Raw genomic sequence first — 16880 nt, 5'->3', positions numbered from 1 at the left:
AGTCATTCCCTTCTCTACCCAGCTGCCCTAGACACCCAGGCCCTCTCCTAGCCCCCTAGCCTCTTAAAGCCACACTAGATATTCCCCTTCTCCACTTCTATCCAAAAAGTAGATTTTCACCATCTCTCTATCATGCTTCTAGACAGGAGGCCTTAAAATGTCTTCCCCTCACACTTCTCACGGTCACCCCTGTCTAAACTGCTGTTCAGCTCATCCCTGATTAGTCATTTGGTCTTCCTGATTTCCCTGAGAACTTCTCTTTCCTTTTCTCCTTCTGTCATCTTCCCTTGACTTTTCCCTCTTGCCCTTGTACTGTTCATTAGTTTTGCCTCCCTCAGGCTTCTGGTGATCTTTGTTACTTGCTTTCTTTGTAGAATCATGAACTTAGAGCTACTCAAGTCTGGAGGTAATATAAGGTCTTCATGAATGTCACCACCCCTTAACAGTCCGCCTCAGCCTCACGGTATTCTGGCAAAATTCCAGAATGCCTCTTTCATCTAATTCCTCCCAAATGGATTCTGTAACTTGAATCCATTTGGTGCTATTGCAAAGCCTCTTTACTAACTCTTGGTATCTGCAATTTCTTTCTCTGCTGTCCCAGTTTACAATAGTGTTGTTTCCTACCACTGATGGAAGCCCAGTGGCCCGGTGTATTACCAGGGTCTGCAAGAGCCTCCATTTCTCCTACACAAGACTAGGCTGCCAATGACAAACATCAAAGAGGCTGATGTCTGCCCAAGGGGCATCATCTGCCATTGATGCCAACACCCATGCTGTTAACATCTTAGGCTTTTGACATCTCATCACCCTTTTCAATATATCCCCATGGCTTTCCTCAAGAGTTAATTAACTTGCTTTTCTCTTATTAATGACTAAAGTTATTCGAATGCAAGCTGCCAATAGTTTCATAATTTATCAAAGAAAGTTTGGTTAATGTGAAATAATGGTAAATATTGATGATTCTAATATCAGGGTTAGACCTATATAAGGAATAAATAGTATTTCATTCCACTGACAGTTTCGAAGACTTCTATTTAATAATTTTCATTCACTTAAATATTAGCAAGCTCTAGGTGAGTAATGTTTTACACAATTTAACAGATTAATGTATTTTCAGCTACAATAATTTCACCTTTAATGTTCAGTTCTGGCTGCTATTTATCAAAACTTACTGTGATTTTAATTTCTAAATTTGGATTCATTTGTACAAAGATAGAGAACATGCCCACCATCATATTTCCCCTGTGATTCTTACTGTCTGACATGATTTGAATTGTGCCCTCCAGAAAGATATTAAAGGCCTGACCCCTAGTATTTCAAATGGGACCTAATTTGGGAATTGGGTCACTGTAAAATAGAGTGAGCCCTTAGTCAAATATTGTTATAGGGCAAGAGCCTGCTGGGGAATTGAAGCAGGCATGGTAGTCCTTCCTCAATGTTTTTTGCAAACAGGAGTTAAAAATTTCAGACATGGGGCAGCTCAGTGGTAGAGCTTGCCTAGCATATGTGAGGCACTGGGTTCGATTCTCAGTACCACATATTAATTAATTAATTAATTAATTAATTAAAGATTCATTAACAACTGAAATATATATTTTTTAAAATATTTTAGATATGTTAGTCAGAGTACTAGGCATGAGTTTATTAGAAGGGACAGGAAATTGGAAAAGAAGACACTCTCAAAGGAGAGAGTGGATCTACTCCAAGAGCAGAAGGATGGTGCCCTTCTTCAGCCCTCTAGTTTTACTGGGGGGGGTCCTAGATAAATTTCCAGAGAGTCCTGCTCAAGTCCACCTCTGAACTTTTGAGTGACAGCAGGATAACATCACTTTTAAGTCCTCACTGTGCATGGTAAAGGTTAGGGACAACTATAGGTCACTTTGGGCCATGCCTTCCAGTTCTAATTGGAGCTCATTATTACCAACTTTATGATTAAGGGGGATTTGTCCTCATCTCCCTGAGTTCTGGAACCTGGTCTGTGTAAAGGTCATGAAAGATCCCCTTCAGGGTTCTTCTTCTTGGCATTTCCGGCCTGCATTTCTCCTGCAGATAACAGGTCATTTGCTGAGGAAAGTGACATATCTGATTGACTTAAACCTGGTATGACTTTAGGTGAATTCCTTTTTTAAATAAAACATATGAGAGTCAGTACAGTGGGCCCAGTTTATAGAATTATTCCCTTAACCTCATGTTCCCAACCACTCACATCCATCAATTACCTATCATTTCCTACTTCAAGGACTTTATGTCCCTAAATTCTTTTAGGGTATCTGGGTGTTGATTCTATCTTGTAGTTTCCTGCTGAGAGAGGGAAAAGTTAGGGAGAGTGACCCAAAGTCCTGTTCTCTAATAAGTGGGACATGGACAGTTAAGGGAATTTAGCATAAAGGCAATTTTAGAGGTCCTTGATGGCAGTTGGTGGGTGGATAGATGAGGCATACATAGGATCATGCTAGCATAACAAGACAGCAAAGTATTATTCATAAATAATCTCATAAAAGTAATAAGCATTATCAGGTAGTCTGAAAAGCATGAACGCTGTAACTCATTAAAGCTTAAGGTGGGGTTCAACATGGCATTTGATTTATGAGTGGAGGCTATTTAAGGCTTTAGAAACATTAGTAGAGTTGTCAGAAAAAAAATGTATGTATATATGGTCTACATACATACATGCAGGCACCCCTTTAAGCTATAGTTAAGATATCTAATGCCATCTAATTTCTGTAAAATAGCTTTTTCAATAGTGGTATCGCTGATAGTGTCATTTAGAGCTCTCCTTTGTAGGGTTAGTTAAGGCTTTCATGTGCCACATTATATCTTTTAGACCAATTTGAGGGATAAATATCAGGATTGTATAATTCATATAATCATACCACCAACAAAACAAAACAAAAAACACCCACATCCCAGATCAAGTCAGCCTACATAGGGATTAGGAAGATTTGTAGAGCAAGCTCAAGTTTATTGTAAGAGCAAGCTCAAGTTTATTTGGGACAAATTTGCAACACTATCAGAGTCTTTCTTGATAGTTATTATCAGGAACTCCTATATAAGACCTCTTCCTTTATAGCCTCTTGGCTTTACTTAATTTTGGCACAGCTGATCACATGTATATCTCAAGTTCCATTCAAATAATAGTGTGTCTGCCTTTGGTTATACTTTTCTATTAGGTGTTTAAGACCAAGTGGGTCAAAATGGACCTTGCTCCTATCTACTCTTAAGATCAGCTAAGTTTCCTCAGGAGTCACTTTTGAGAACTTGTGAGAAGCTTGTTGGCTCCGTTAGCTTTTTCTTTACCGAATGTGTCAAGGTTGTGCTAGCCACATGTGACTTCCCTTGGAAGCATTTCCCTCTCAAGGATCCTTCTCTTTTCATACCATATGCTGTTTGGTTTCCTGTTCTCTAGGGTCCTCATGATCACTTGGATAGGGAGGTTGCTCACTCACTGGAGTTGCAGGGCCTTAGAGGGGTTCCATCATCCCCTGGGTCCTGGATGACTTTAGAGGGCCAAAATATTGGCTGCTTTTTCCTTAGACCTTTGACTTCCTTAACCTTGATTGCCAAGTTTCAACTTTAAACATCCACCAGAACATTTTCACCAGTCTTGAAGTGGGAGTAATGGTTTTATTTTAATGCCTATAATTTTACAGTTACCCTTTCCATAATTAGAGTCAGTATTGATACTAAAATTCAACATTTATCTTATCTGTCCCGGAGGTGATGATGGCTCATTATTTTTAAATTAATTTGGGTTGTTTTGTTAGAAGTAGTAACTTTGCAAAACACTAAAGTACAGGCAGCAGTTATAAAATTTTGCAAGGAAAATACAAAAGAGAATTAACAAGAACAAAAACATATTCAGTTCATATAATAGCCATGAACTATTCAGTTCATATAATAGCTATCAACCAAAAAACATGATTTCTATAATAATCCTAATGTATCTCTGATATATATTTAGCCTCCACAAAGACACATAAATTTATCAGCTCAATCACATATGAAATACTTAACAAAATTTTCTTTTAAAAAACATAAAATTTTAAAACGAGTAATGAGGGACATACCATCCTCCCTCTCTCTGAGAAGGATCCACTGTCTCCCTTGAGTGTCCCCTTCTCCCTTTCCCTGTCCTTTCTAATAAACTCATGTCTGCTACTCTGAGCGACATGTCTGAACTCTTTTTGACATGATTGTGATTACAAGAACCAGTAAGAAAGGACTGCTTTGGCTCCCTGACAGACCTTTGCCATTTAACAACATGACTTGTGTCAATATGTGAAGAGAAAGCAAAGAGGGCTATGTAAAGACTGAGGTAAAAATCAGAGTTTTGCTGCCACAAGAACACCTGGCACTACTGGAAGTTGAAAAAGGAAAGGATGGCTCTTTCCCTAGAGACTGGATGAAGCACAGCCCTAATAGCATTTCAGACTTCTGGCCTTTAGAACTATAAGAGAATATATTCCTATTGATTAAGCCACTCAGTTTATAGTACTCAGTTATGGCAACCCTAGGGAACTATACATAATCCAAGAAAGAACTCTACCAGTAATTCAGTGGTTGAAGTAGTCAACAAGACTTATTAGGTAGAGTGCACCCTTAAAAAATTATGACCTACTGCTGGCTCTTAAGGCTGAGCACTAGGAACACAGAAATGAATTCCATGGTCCCACTGTTCCCAGGAAATCACAATACTAGATACTATGGTTTAGATGCTAGGTACCCCTAAAAGCTCATGTGTGAGAGAATGCAAGAAAGTTTAGAGTTGAAATGAGTAGATTATGAGAAATTAACCTAACTAGTGCATTAATCCCCTGATAGGGTTTAATTGAGTGGTAACTGCAGGCAGGCAGGATTTGACTAGAGGAGGTAGGTTCCTGAGGGTGTGCATTTGGGGTATATATTTTGTCCTGTTGAACAGAGTTCTTTCTGCTTCCTGATACCATTTCCTGAGCCACCTTCCTCTGTTGCATCCTCCCACCATGATATTCTGTTTCACCTTGGGCTCTAAAGAATGGAATCAGCCACCTATGGACTGAGACTTCTGAAACTGTGAGCCCCTAAATAAACTTTTCTTCCTGTAAAATTGTTCTTGTCAGGTCTTTTGGTCATGGCAGTAAAAGAGCTGACTAAAAACACCAGGGAAGGGGAATAGGGGACAGACACATCAACAGCCAAACATTATAAGAGAACCAAACATTATAAGAGCAAGCACATGAACTATGTCTTAGATAATTGAGAAAGCTTCACAGAGGTGACATTTAAGATGAATCTTAAGGACAAGTAGGAATTCTGTAGAAGTAGAAGGGACAAGGGCTATTAAGACAAGGGGACTAGCATTAGGAAAGGAACTGACCACAATATTTTGCTGGCATGGCCAGTTGGATGATTATCTACATGCAGTTTCTCAGATATTACTTTCTATACTGGCATTGTGAAAACAAGTCATATAGACTCGGACTTCTCCTATTACAGGAGTCACCCTGAAGCATCCATTGGCTTGATTTCTCAGGATAGATAACTCTGTGGTAAAATGAAAGAAACCTTTAAAAATGCCCTTTTTTTGTTGTTAGCCTGAATGAAAATTGATTTTATTTTGGTATCAATAATTAATCCTATAAAGGAAAAATCTAAAGACAACTAAGTTAAAAGATTCTCAACATATTGATAATTACATAAAAAATGCCTTTCTGATCAAGTCCAGTTTAGATAAGGTGCAATTCTATTTGCTAAAGTCCTTACCTTAAAGAGTGATTTTAGCATTAAATATCTTCTGAAAACAGAAAGATTCAAAACAGACACCAGTGCCAGGCATCCAGTTCCAGGGCTGTGACACGCTGACATTCTTATGAATAATAGAACTGGAAGGGGACCCTCACATTTCTTTCTGTCAGAAGGAGTTTCTGACTAGAAACAGTAATTTGGGCTAAATAAGAACAAAATTAGTTCATTTATGTTGTGTCAATTTGTAACAGATTGATTCATTTGGTTCTTATGCAGAGCTCTGAGAAAGAATACTGCCAATTATTTCCACAAATAGAAAGGAACAATCCATCCAGGAGTAACTTTAGTATGCCTATTTCTTTCCCCTACCTTTCTTCCTCCCTCTTTCCCTTCCCTCATTCCTTAGAGAGAAGTATTTTGCAAGTTAAAAAGATAAAACTCTAACATAAGAAGTTCAAATTATTCCTGGGTCTCTGATACCATTGATATTGTTAGGGACATCAATCTGTAACACTTATTGACTACTTTTTATTTGCCAAGTGCCATGCTAACAGCTTTATAAGCCTTGTCTCAATAAGTTCTCCTAATAACTCTTTGAGGTAGGTATTCTCACTTGTGTTGCAAATAAGAAAATTGTGACTTAGTGATATTAAATAACTTTACCTATAATGGCACAGTTAGAAGAAGGAGTATGATGGGACTGAAAAAAAAAATCTAACTTTATAATCCACATTCCTGACTATTAGAATAGTGTGATTTAACTTGATGTTCATGGGAACCACCTGAAGTCTGGCTAAAATGCAAATGTTGATTCAGTATGCCTCAGTAGGGGCCGGAGAGTCTGGATCTCCAACAGGCTCCAGTTAATGCCAGGCAGTGGTGTCCTTTTGAGTAGAAAGTCTGGGCTATTCACTGGCAAAATGATCTCTTCTTGCAAGAGAAAAAGAATCCCAGTTTTCAAATACTAAGATTTAAGATGAATGGCAGAATTGCCTGTTTGATTTAAATTTTAGAATACTTTCTATTCCTCTTTACTCTGCCATTTCATGTCTCACTGCCTACCTCTACCCACTCAACTCCCAGGGATCCCCTGCATCCCTGCTAGCCACTCTTTTTCTTGATTCTATAACTTGTCATTTAAAATATGTCATATAGTTAGAATTATACAGTAGACAGCCTGAAAGACTGACTTCTTTCACTTGCAACCTACAAGCAAATTTTCTGCACTTCTTTACATTGCTTGATAGCTCTTTTTCTCATAGAAAAATAAACATATACCATAGTCTGTTTACATATTCATCTGTGGATGAAAATCTTTTTTTCTTCTAAGATTTATGAATTATGAATAAAGCTGCTCGATAAGCTCATATTCCATGGGAAATATAATACGATTATAATGTGTAAAATATTTATGAACTGAACTGTTGTAATTGAAGCAAATTTGCCCAAGATCCAATGGTTCCTTCTCTCCCATAATGAGCATTTACTATGTGTTAGGTATTCTACTAAATGCTTTATAGGCCTTATTTTATTTAAACTTCAAAATAACCAAAATGAGGGAAGTAATATTGTTTCCATTCCATTTTAGAGATAAAATGGAAAAAAGCTAATTGCTCAAAGTCACCCATATAGTAATAGATATGGTCATTGGATTTACCACATTTATTGGGGGGGGTTGGGTGTATATAAATGTGCAGTCACTTAAATCCCAATGGTTCCAGTAGGACATACTAAAATTACTATATACACATAATTTTTTGTTTAACTACAATTCAAATTTAACTGAGTGTCTTGGTTTTTACTGTTTTTACTAGATCTGGAAACTCCATCTCTAAGATATCTTCTTATCTGCTCAAAAGCACCCCCAAAACTATTTCATCTTTTGTTAGGACCTGCTCAGTGTTCTTCCCAAATGAGCCCATGATCTTGAGTTAATTTTGGTTACTTTTTCCTGACATATTAGCAATAATAGACCTCTCTACTAGTTTTCATTCCTCTGTTTTTCCCCCTTAGCAAGAAAAATATCAGGACAATTCTTAAACAGAAATGAATTAGCAAAGGTATATTCTTTTCATGCATGGTTTCTTCATACTAACATTCTCCCAGGTACCATCTCGAGATTTTAGTCTGTACCTTAATGTCTTTCCCCATCTTTTTTATTTTGTCATTTGAGTTTTATGTTGCTCATTCTAGTCTTTTTATTTTATCCAATCCCAAAACTGCCTCTTTCAGTCGTTACTTCCTTAGGAAGAAGATGCTACATAGTTAAACCTGCCATCTTTTATACCTGCAGTCATTTTGCATTAAAACATTTTTGAGCCAAAATCATAAAATGTGAGATATTTGCTCAGTCCTGGACTTTAGGAAGTCATCAGTAGTGGATCATTGAGTTTTTCCTTCCTTCCTTGTACCAGGAGTTGAACCTAGGGGCACTTTGCCACTGAACTACAGCCTCAGCCCTTTTTATTTTGAGACGGGGTCTTGCTGAGTTGCTGAGGGTCTTGATAAATTGCCATACTGGCCTCAAACTTGAAATCTCCTGCCTTAGCCTCCTGAGTCACTGGGATTACAGGCATGTGCTACCACACCTGACTGGATCTTTGAGTACTAAGTGTAAAAGGAACAGACCTGTGGACCTCAGAAAGGCTTGGTGATATGTCTTCATGTCACTGAAGTCAACAAATAAAGAGCTTTATTTTATAATTATTTTCCCAGAAGTCGGTAAGCTTTCAAATTGCTCTTCTGAGCCCTGGTTCTTCTGACCTCCCCACACTCTCTCCATTCCCCAGTCAATAAAGGCTCTCAAATGTTTTCAGGTAAGAGTATGTTTTGGTTTGTAGCACTTCCACAAAATTAAGAGGAAAGAGCCAAAGGAGCTAAGGGTCATCTTTGAGAACAAAATAATTCAAGATCTATAACTAGTTTATTAGTTTCAAAACAGAGCGGGGAACTAATGTGGCACATGAAGAACTTTGAAAAGAACTTTTCCAAACACAAAACTTTTTTAAGAATTTCTTTTTTAGTTGTAGATGGACACAATATCTTTATTTTGTTTATTTTTTTTATGTGGTGCTGAGGATCGAACCCTGTGCCTCATATGTGCGAGGCAAGTGCTCTGCCACAAAACTTGAAGAAGGTAGTTTTATCAACTGAGTGTCGTCTTCAATAGAACTGGTTTTCAACTGCACAGGAAGTCGGGCATTCATCATTAGCATTTCACATAATAAGCTATGTACTCTATCAGATTAATCATCTACTATATTTGCCAGACATGATTGTTTTTGAATATTAAACCCACCCCCCCCCAAAATCTAAATACCCCTGATAAATATACTTGGCAGATTCTTTTGAATATTTAAATTTTTAATCTTCTCTTAGTTATCCCTGTAACCAGGACTAAATTACTTGTCACAATTAAGTTTTGGTCCATTAAATTTGTTAAAATGTGCTTAACTGACTGGAGTTACTTGGTAATTATTGTAGTGAGTTGAATAGTACCTGTCAGTAAGAGAATTTTTTTATTTCTAAATTTATCAAAGCATCTTTCTCAATTCTTCTGTATTCACCCCTTCATTGTCTTTCTAAAGCTTTTGTCATTGTAAAGAGGTAATGAAATTAATCCTTTACCATTTTGAGGACTTAGAAAACAAATTTGTGAGAAAGCTAAGTCAGAAAAATCTCAAAGTAGCAAGTAAATGGTCACATGTATATATCATTCATTCAATCAATCATTTTATTATTTTTATTTATGTACCAAAGTTCCTTTAGGGATTTTTGACTCAGAGATTGATAACTGACTCTTCTCTTCACCAGGACTTTAATACCCACTGAGGCAGTGCTGAGTAATGAATTGTGCCCATTCCAAAATTCATGTCAAGTCCTAATCTCCAAGGTGGCTGTTTGAAGCCTTTCCAGGTGGAGATGTATGAAGCCTTTACAGACATAATTAAAGTTAAATGAGATAAAGGTGCTGGCAACTTCTAGCCTTTAGAACCTTTTTTTTTTTTTTTAAACTTCTAGCCTCTAGAACCAAGAAAATAAATTTGTTGTTTTAGAAAACAACTTTTACTCTGTTAACAGGTACTCTGTTATGGCAAACTAATATAGTTTCACTTTTGCCTCAAAAATTCATGAAATGCCTATCTTTTTTTGTATCTATGTAGTACTACTTTCTTGATTAAATATGTATTTTGGAAATTAAATTGTGTCCAAAATAATTTAAAATATGTTTAGTGATTTTAATTTTCTAAAATGAAATGGTATGATGTGAGTTAAAGCCAACTGACTTTTATACAAGTCACATTATCCTAAGAGCAGGAAAAATACTTCCTAAATCTGAAAATAGCACAAAGATGTATAGGAGCTCAAGTTTTGACGTAGGATGGGTTTTTAATTCAAAGACATCCGTTACTTTCAACCTATGTAGTCATGTGTCCCCTGTGGTGCTGAAGCTCAGTGATTTGGAACAGATTCACCCGAATTATGGAATTATATAATGTTACAGCTAGAGTAACGGCTATCACAACACAGATCTCTCTTGCGGAAGCTGAAAGCCAAAGTGAACATGTAATTTGTCCAAAGTCACAATCTACAGCAGATAGCATTAGAGGCCTTTCCCTAGATTCCTAGGCCAGGGAATTTTTTAAGATTAACTCATTTTGTGCTTTTAACTAGCCAGACATACTCCATTCTGGCCCACACAACATCATTCTAATCACCTTCTTTAGTTTCCTGGATTATAGATGCCAAGAAAAGCTCACTGCTGCAGTTCCCAGGCTCCCTTTCAGCCAGGTTTCTATATATGAAAGGAAAAAATTGCCTGCCAAACTGTCAGTCTTACTCCAGCCTCCAGGGTGCTTGAACATCATTTGATCTTTAGTCAGACTTCTTGAAATATCCACTTTAGTGAAAGGAAAAATTCAAAGATGTTGCTAGGTATGTTGTACTTAGTTGTCACGATCATTTATTGTAACATATAACGTATGGTTATAGCTTTACTGAAGAATGGGAGCTTGATACCCCACCTTTGGTATTTTCAGTGATTGGCAGAGTGTTTAATTCCAGAAATCCCAAAACCCTATGACTTTCCTATGCTGAGTGATCTATGCTTGCTTCAGCTTCCTGTCATTTCTTGCACCAAAATATACCCCAGCACATGATAGGGGACATCAGAACTTTCATCCAAGGTCTCAGTGATGCTGTTATTATAGATGCTGTCTCTTCTTTATCCTTTCTTAGAAGCTAGGTCCACATTGTGCTGAGTAAACTTGTTGTGCTTTGAAAGTTGGATTGATAATCCAAACTAGAAGCCCACTCTAGTGACCTTACACCTAGCTTTACCAATATATCCACCTGCATGAGACAGAAGTGAGCACCTGGTTGCATGCTCATGGGCAAAGTCATTGAATCCTTGGCAGAAGTGTTTTGGATTTTCTGGGGGTAACTCTAGACTCTAGTGTCCAACCTCTAGCATCATAGATGTAAGCATCATAGATGTAGCTTATACAAGCTACAGCAGCAGGGATATTTTTCCCATTATAACCAACACAGGCCTGGTGGGATGCATCCCAACTCTTTGCTTCTGGCTAAGTACATTCTGTGAGCCAATCAACCCCTTTATTTATGCCTTTGTTTTATGTAGGGGGAGATTCTTTTGCAATTAAGAACTTTAATCAATAGAGTTAGAGCTTTTCTCTTTTGCTTTGAAGTGATTAATCTGAGCAATTTACTTTACCTTGGTCTTAATGCCTATGGAAACCCTGATCTGAATTAAAGTCATCCCACCCACATGCTATACAGCACAAGATTTGTTTTTTCCTGAAAGCAGAAGTTCTGCAGAGGTGCCTACAACTTATTGATGATTTCTTAACCACCCACTTATGGTTTTGAGTCAGAGTTAGACAATCACTTGAAAAGGAAATGAAACTGAGACCCAGGGTTAACTTCTGTTTAGGCCCCCATGACCCTAAATTTTAAATAATTTGGGAGGCTTCTCTGGACTCATTAACATTAAAACAAAAACCCAAAATAAGGAATCTTTGGTATAAAATGTTTCACCAAAAGCCCACCTTATTCACACAACAGAGAAGGCAGGGAAACCAATGCAATGAAGCAGTCCCTCTCCACCTGACCAAGGTGAAAATGCTTCGCTTTGACTCTTGCTGGCCATCACTTATCATATGAGCAAGGCCTGGCCTTCACGTGTCAATCGTACAATTGGCCAAGGTATGCTTGTGGGCCAACACATATATCTATGTATTGAAACATTGCGAAAACTAAGAAGAAGAAGAAGAAGAAGAAGAAGAAAAAGAACGGGGCAAGATTTCAAAAATGAGGGTGGGGAAAAGCCCTCTAAACTGTTGGGAAATGGGCTGAACAAAGAATAGAGGAAATTGGAATGGCTGTGATAACTGGTCCTGATTATCAGGAGAAAATTGGGTTATTGTCAAATTCAGGGCAAGGAGGACTCTGGAAAACAGGAAAAAAGTTCACTCAGGAGTAGAGGTTCAGAACCCAGGAATTTCTCTGGCCAAAAAAGGCAGATCCACTGAAAACGCAGACCCCTCATGAACAAAGGTTTAGAATGTCCCACCAGGTATAAATCTTTGACTTGCTGAAGCCATGGCTGGGAACAAAGAGAACACATCATTAGTTATGGAAGAAGGAAATTATAAACTGACCTCATGACTAGTTATGGAAATAGTTATGAAAATGATGACAAAGCACCTAAATATATTTTCTTTTCTGCTTGTGTAAATGGATGTGCATTTCTTGTATGTAAATATAAATTTTTCTCTCACATCCTTTCCTTTATTATACAAATTTGTTATCAGTGAGGTTTGCAATTTGGTGTTTAGGTGTTTAAGTGTTGAGATAAAACTGTATGGAATTTGGGAAATAATATACTCAGAGAAAAACAGTGTGACTACTTATAAATGCCAATGCATTTATGATCGGGACTTTGAGAAAAAGCTAACTACATCCTTATTTGTACCAGGGCAGTTGCATTTCTAGTTGAGCATACAGAATTGTTTTCATTGTTTTGAAGACAACTATATGTAGAAGCCTGTGTGTGTGCTAAGGAACAAAAGGAGATGAATTTTGCCAGTTTTCTCTCAACTTCACCCACACTTCTATGCTCCTCTTTTTGATGCTGGGGGTGGGACTCTATAGATCACATTTCTGTTCTGCTAACAGGGGATGCTAGAGAAAAACTTCTACATTGGAGGAGGAAGAGCTTGCTCCTTCCTGTCACTTTGTTTGCTCCTTATTCCTTTTTCCCTCAGCATCACCCAGCCTCATTTCTTCATTCTAGAAACAACAGCCCATTTCAGTGGTAGCAGTTGAAGCAAGCTTGCCATTTCCAATATCTGCAAAAACCACCCAGCCTCATCATGCTCCATCTTAGAGACCAGTGCAAACTGTCCACTGCTCTCTCCTCTTCAGAAGTCCAAGTTTCGGCTGTACAGGGAACAACCTTTAATCTTCTAAAGTGTAAAAATTGCAACCTCTTCCCCTAATTTTCTAAGCTTCTTCCTGCAATTACTGATCCTGTATAGTATCAGGGTTCTTTTTTTGCATTATTTGTTCTTCGATTTTTCATCTTAAATTCTCTCAATGAAATAATTGGTATAGTTCCATCTCCTGACTAGACTCCTGGTGATATAAGAAGGTGATATAAAGGCTGCAAGTAAGCAATTAAGGAGTTTGGAATTATCCCAAATAAGATAAGATTAAAGGATTTTTAAAGCAAGAATGTGACATAACCAGGTTTGGATTTGTGGGAAAGTTACCCTTACTGCCTTTGGAGAATAGACTAGCAGGGTCAATACAAAGAGGCAATTAATAAAGTCTTGTAGAAATCCAGATGAAACAGTGGCTTGAACTAAAGAGATGAAAGTATGGATAGAAAAAAACTGAATGAAGACAGATACCCAAGCACATGTCTCCTCAGGTATGTGCTACAAATACAGCTACTCAGGAAGCTAAGAGGAGGACTGTAAGCTTGAGGCCAGCCTAGACAACTAAGCGAGACACTGTCTCAAAAAAAAAAAAAAAAAAGTAGTCAGAGATGCTGGAGATATAGATTAGTGGCACAACACCCTGGGTTCAATCTCCAGTACTGCAAAAAAAAATTTTAAAAATGGAATGCAATTATTCTTAAGGATTTGGTGATGTTAAATGAAGGAGGGAAAAGGCCTTATTTCATGTGGAAGTGAGGAAGAGGTACATATCAAGGATGATAGTCTCTGGTAATTATAGCTTGGTGATTCAATTCATAAAGAGCAGACATACTCTGGAGGGTGATCAGTTTTGGGGCAACCGATTGAACTGAGGTTTGAGCTGTGGTCTTGGGTTCTAGTGGATGGTTAGTTTCATAGGTTATGGAGCTCACAAGAAGGAGACCTGGAGATCATCAAACTACATAGTACAGGGAGCCAAAGTTGCTGATGGAGTACCCAGAAAGGGAATAGAGTGACAAGAGGTCTATGAACAAAATCCTAAGAACAAAATGTGGCGGTATTTGGTGTAATTCCTTGAGTAAACAGATATATTTCTCTTCATTCCTACATGGAATGCTGATATCATCTCTTTCCAGATTTAGAGCCTATGTGATACCAGGACCTTAGGAAATTAACTTCATAATCTTCTTTAGGAAGACTTGCCATTACCTAATGTTCACTATCAAGTCTGCCATGTCTCCCTGCTCAAGGAACTCTAGCGCAGACTACCCTATTTGTTGGCATCATTACTAGGTGGCAGGCAAGAGGTACCCTATGAAGATTTGGTACAGATGTACTGAAAGGAATGGTGAGGAGGCCATGAACAACATCAGCACCTCTGAGTGGGTAAGACCACTGGAAAGCAAAAATCTAAAGGGCCACTTGATGAGAACACAACCAATAGCTGCTAATCCAGCAGATCATCTTTACCAATTCTATTATATTTTCCTTTGAGAGAAAGTATAATGGTATCAGGGTTGAAGCCATAAATGCCATGCCAACTAAAAGGGTTGAAATCCTAACTCCTGGACCTCTAACCAGTTATTTCATTGTTCTAAGCTTCATATCATTCATTTATAAGATGAACTAATAGCAACCCAACTCTGGGAAGAATCTATTTAAAAGAATCTATGTAGTTAATTGGTAACTATTATATATAATCTTTGTAATAATCTATAGGAATCCTGGTGCCTGGTGTAATAATCTATAGGAATCCTGGTGCCTGGTGTAATAATCTATAGGAATCCTGGTGCCTGGTGTATGTAAGTGTTCTATTAGCTATATGTGCTAGATATCAGTTTGTTGCCTCTTCTCTACACTCATTCTCCATCACTAGCTATTCTTATGGAGATTTCAATGTTTCACTTTTGCAGTAAGCACAAGATTAAGCTCTGTCCATGAAGTACTGGAGGATCATTGTAAAAACAAAGATTTCTCTTATTCCAGCATACTGCCATCTTGGTTTATTTGCTCTTGCTGCCTAGTGGGCAGCAGTACCTGTGTGGGAACATCCAGTGATACTCTGCCCTAGTTACACAATTAGGATTTTTAAATTTTTATTTATTTAGTTTTTGGTGGACACAATATCTTTATTTTTATGTGGTGTTGAGGATTGAACCCAGTGCCCCGCATATGCCAGGCGAACGCGCTACCACCTGAGCCACATCCCAGCCCAGGATATATAATCTCTTGATATGCTTGTAGCCTGGCCTGAACTAGGACCACCTCATATGTCCCTCCTGATATGGACACTGATCATCCCAAGTTTCATAGTACCCTACCTGTGTCCCAATGCTCACTTCTTTGTCTGCACCCCCAAGACACTTCTTGTGTCCCTCCAGATATGGATACCATATACTGAAACCACACATTTCCTGAGGCTCAATACTGTAGAGACCACGGTTCAAATACTTTGCCACCAGTCTCAGCCTGGCTATACTACACAAGACTGTTTCTTAAGGCACTCCAGATGTGCACACTGCAAACACTTGTCTGCTTACCAGTAAGCAGGATACCAAGAGCCCAACTTCCTCTGTAAGCCTATCTGCTAGTACTACTGTATCCACCAGAGAGCAGCTTCCTGCCTTCTCAGCAGGGAGAAGAGCAGCAGCCTGGACAACAGGACAAATGTCTCTGCTATCCAATAGGCTACAGCTACCACACCAACCTCCTCCAGAGCTCTGAATCTCAGCCTTGAGAAGCACCCTTCCTTCCAACTTTGTTCATCCTTGGGTACTCTCTCAGAACTATATCCTTGGATATCCTTTATCTGGATATGGTGGCACACATCTATAACCTCAGGGCCTTGGGAGGTTGAGGCAGGGAATCGGCAAGTTCAAGGCCAGCCTCAGCAATGGGACTCAAAAAATATAAAGGGTAAAGCACCTCTGGGTTCAATCCCCAGTAATCCCACCCCCCGCCCAAAAGATATCTCTTTACATCTTTATAGTTACTCCCCATATTAAGTACTACTTTTATATTAAACTTTTCTCATTCCAATTAATCAGTTTTGTCTCTAGAATGAACCCTGATACACTGTTTTCAGATATTATTTTATTCAAATATTTATTGAGTTCCTATAATGTGCTTGGCACTATTACAAATAATGATCAAACAACAGTGAACAAAATTCCTGCCCTGATGGAACATGTATTTTTGATAAGAAAACTGAGATTGGGAAGCAGTTAAAATAATGTGAGATGTCTCTTTTGACTACAGAATACAGAAGGCATGTCAGAAGGCTAAGCTTTGAGATCAATCAAACATTTTTTCTGTTCTAGAAAAGTAGGTTTAAAATATCAATTAATTTGGGGCTGGGGTCATGGCTTAGTGGCAGAGTGCTTGCCTAGCACATGCAAGGCGCTGGGTTCGATCCTCAGCAACACATAAAAATATATAAATAAAATAATAAAGGTATTGTGTCCAACTACAACTAACAAAAAATATATTAAAAATAAAATATCAATTAGTTCAAAACCAGTTCAGACATTTTTATCCATAATCTTTTTAGTCATACTTTTTAAATCAAATTGCTTTTGCATGAGCTTATCTTACATGTAAAATGTATATCATAATGAACTTGTAAAGTTTTACTATTCTTGTGGCCTAGTGCTTAATTCTCCTTCCAGTTATGTAATTTGAGTGTCAGCATCC

The sequence above is a fragment of the Callospermophilus lateralis genome, chromosome 1, assembly GCF_048772815.1.
Source record: "Callospermophilus lateralis isolate mCalLat2 chromosome 1, mCalLat2.hap1, whole genome shotgun sequence".
Classification (NCBI taxonomy): Eukaryota; Metazoa; Chordata; class Mammalia; order Rodentia; family Sciuridae; genus Callospermophilus; species Callospermophilus lateralis.
The sequence above is the reverse complement of the archived record's forward strand: the minus strand, read 5'-3'. Positions refer to the sequence as shown.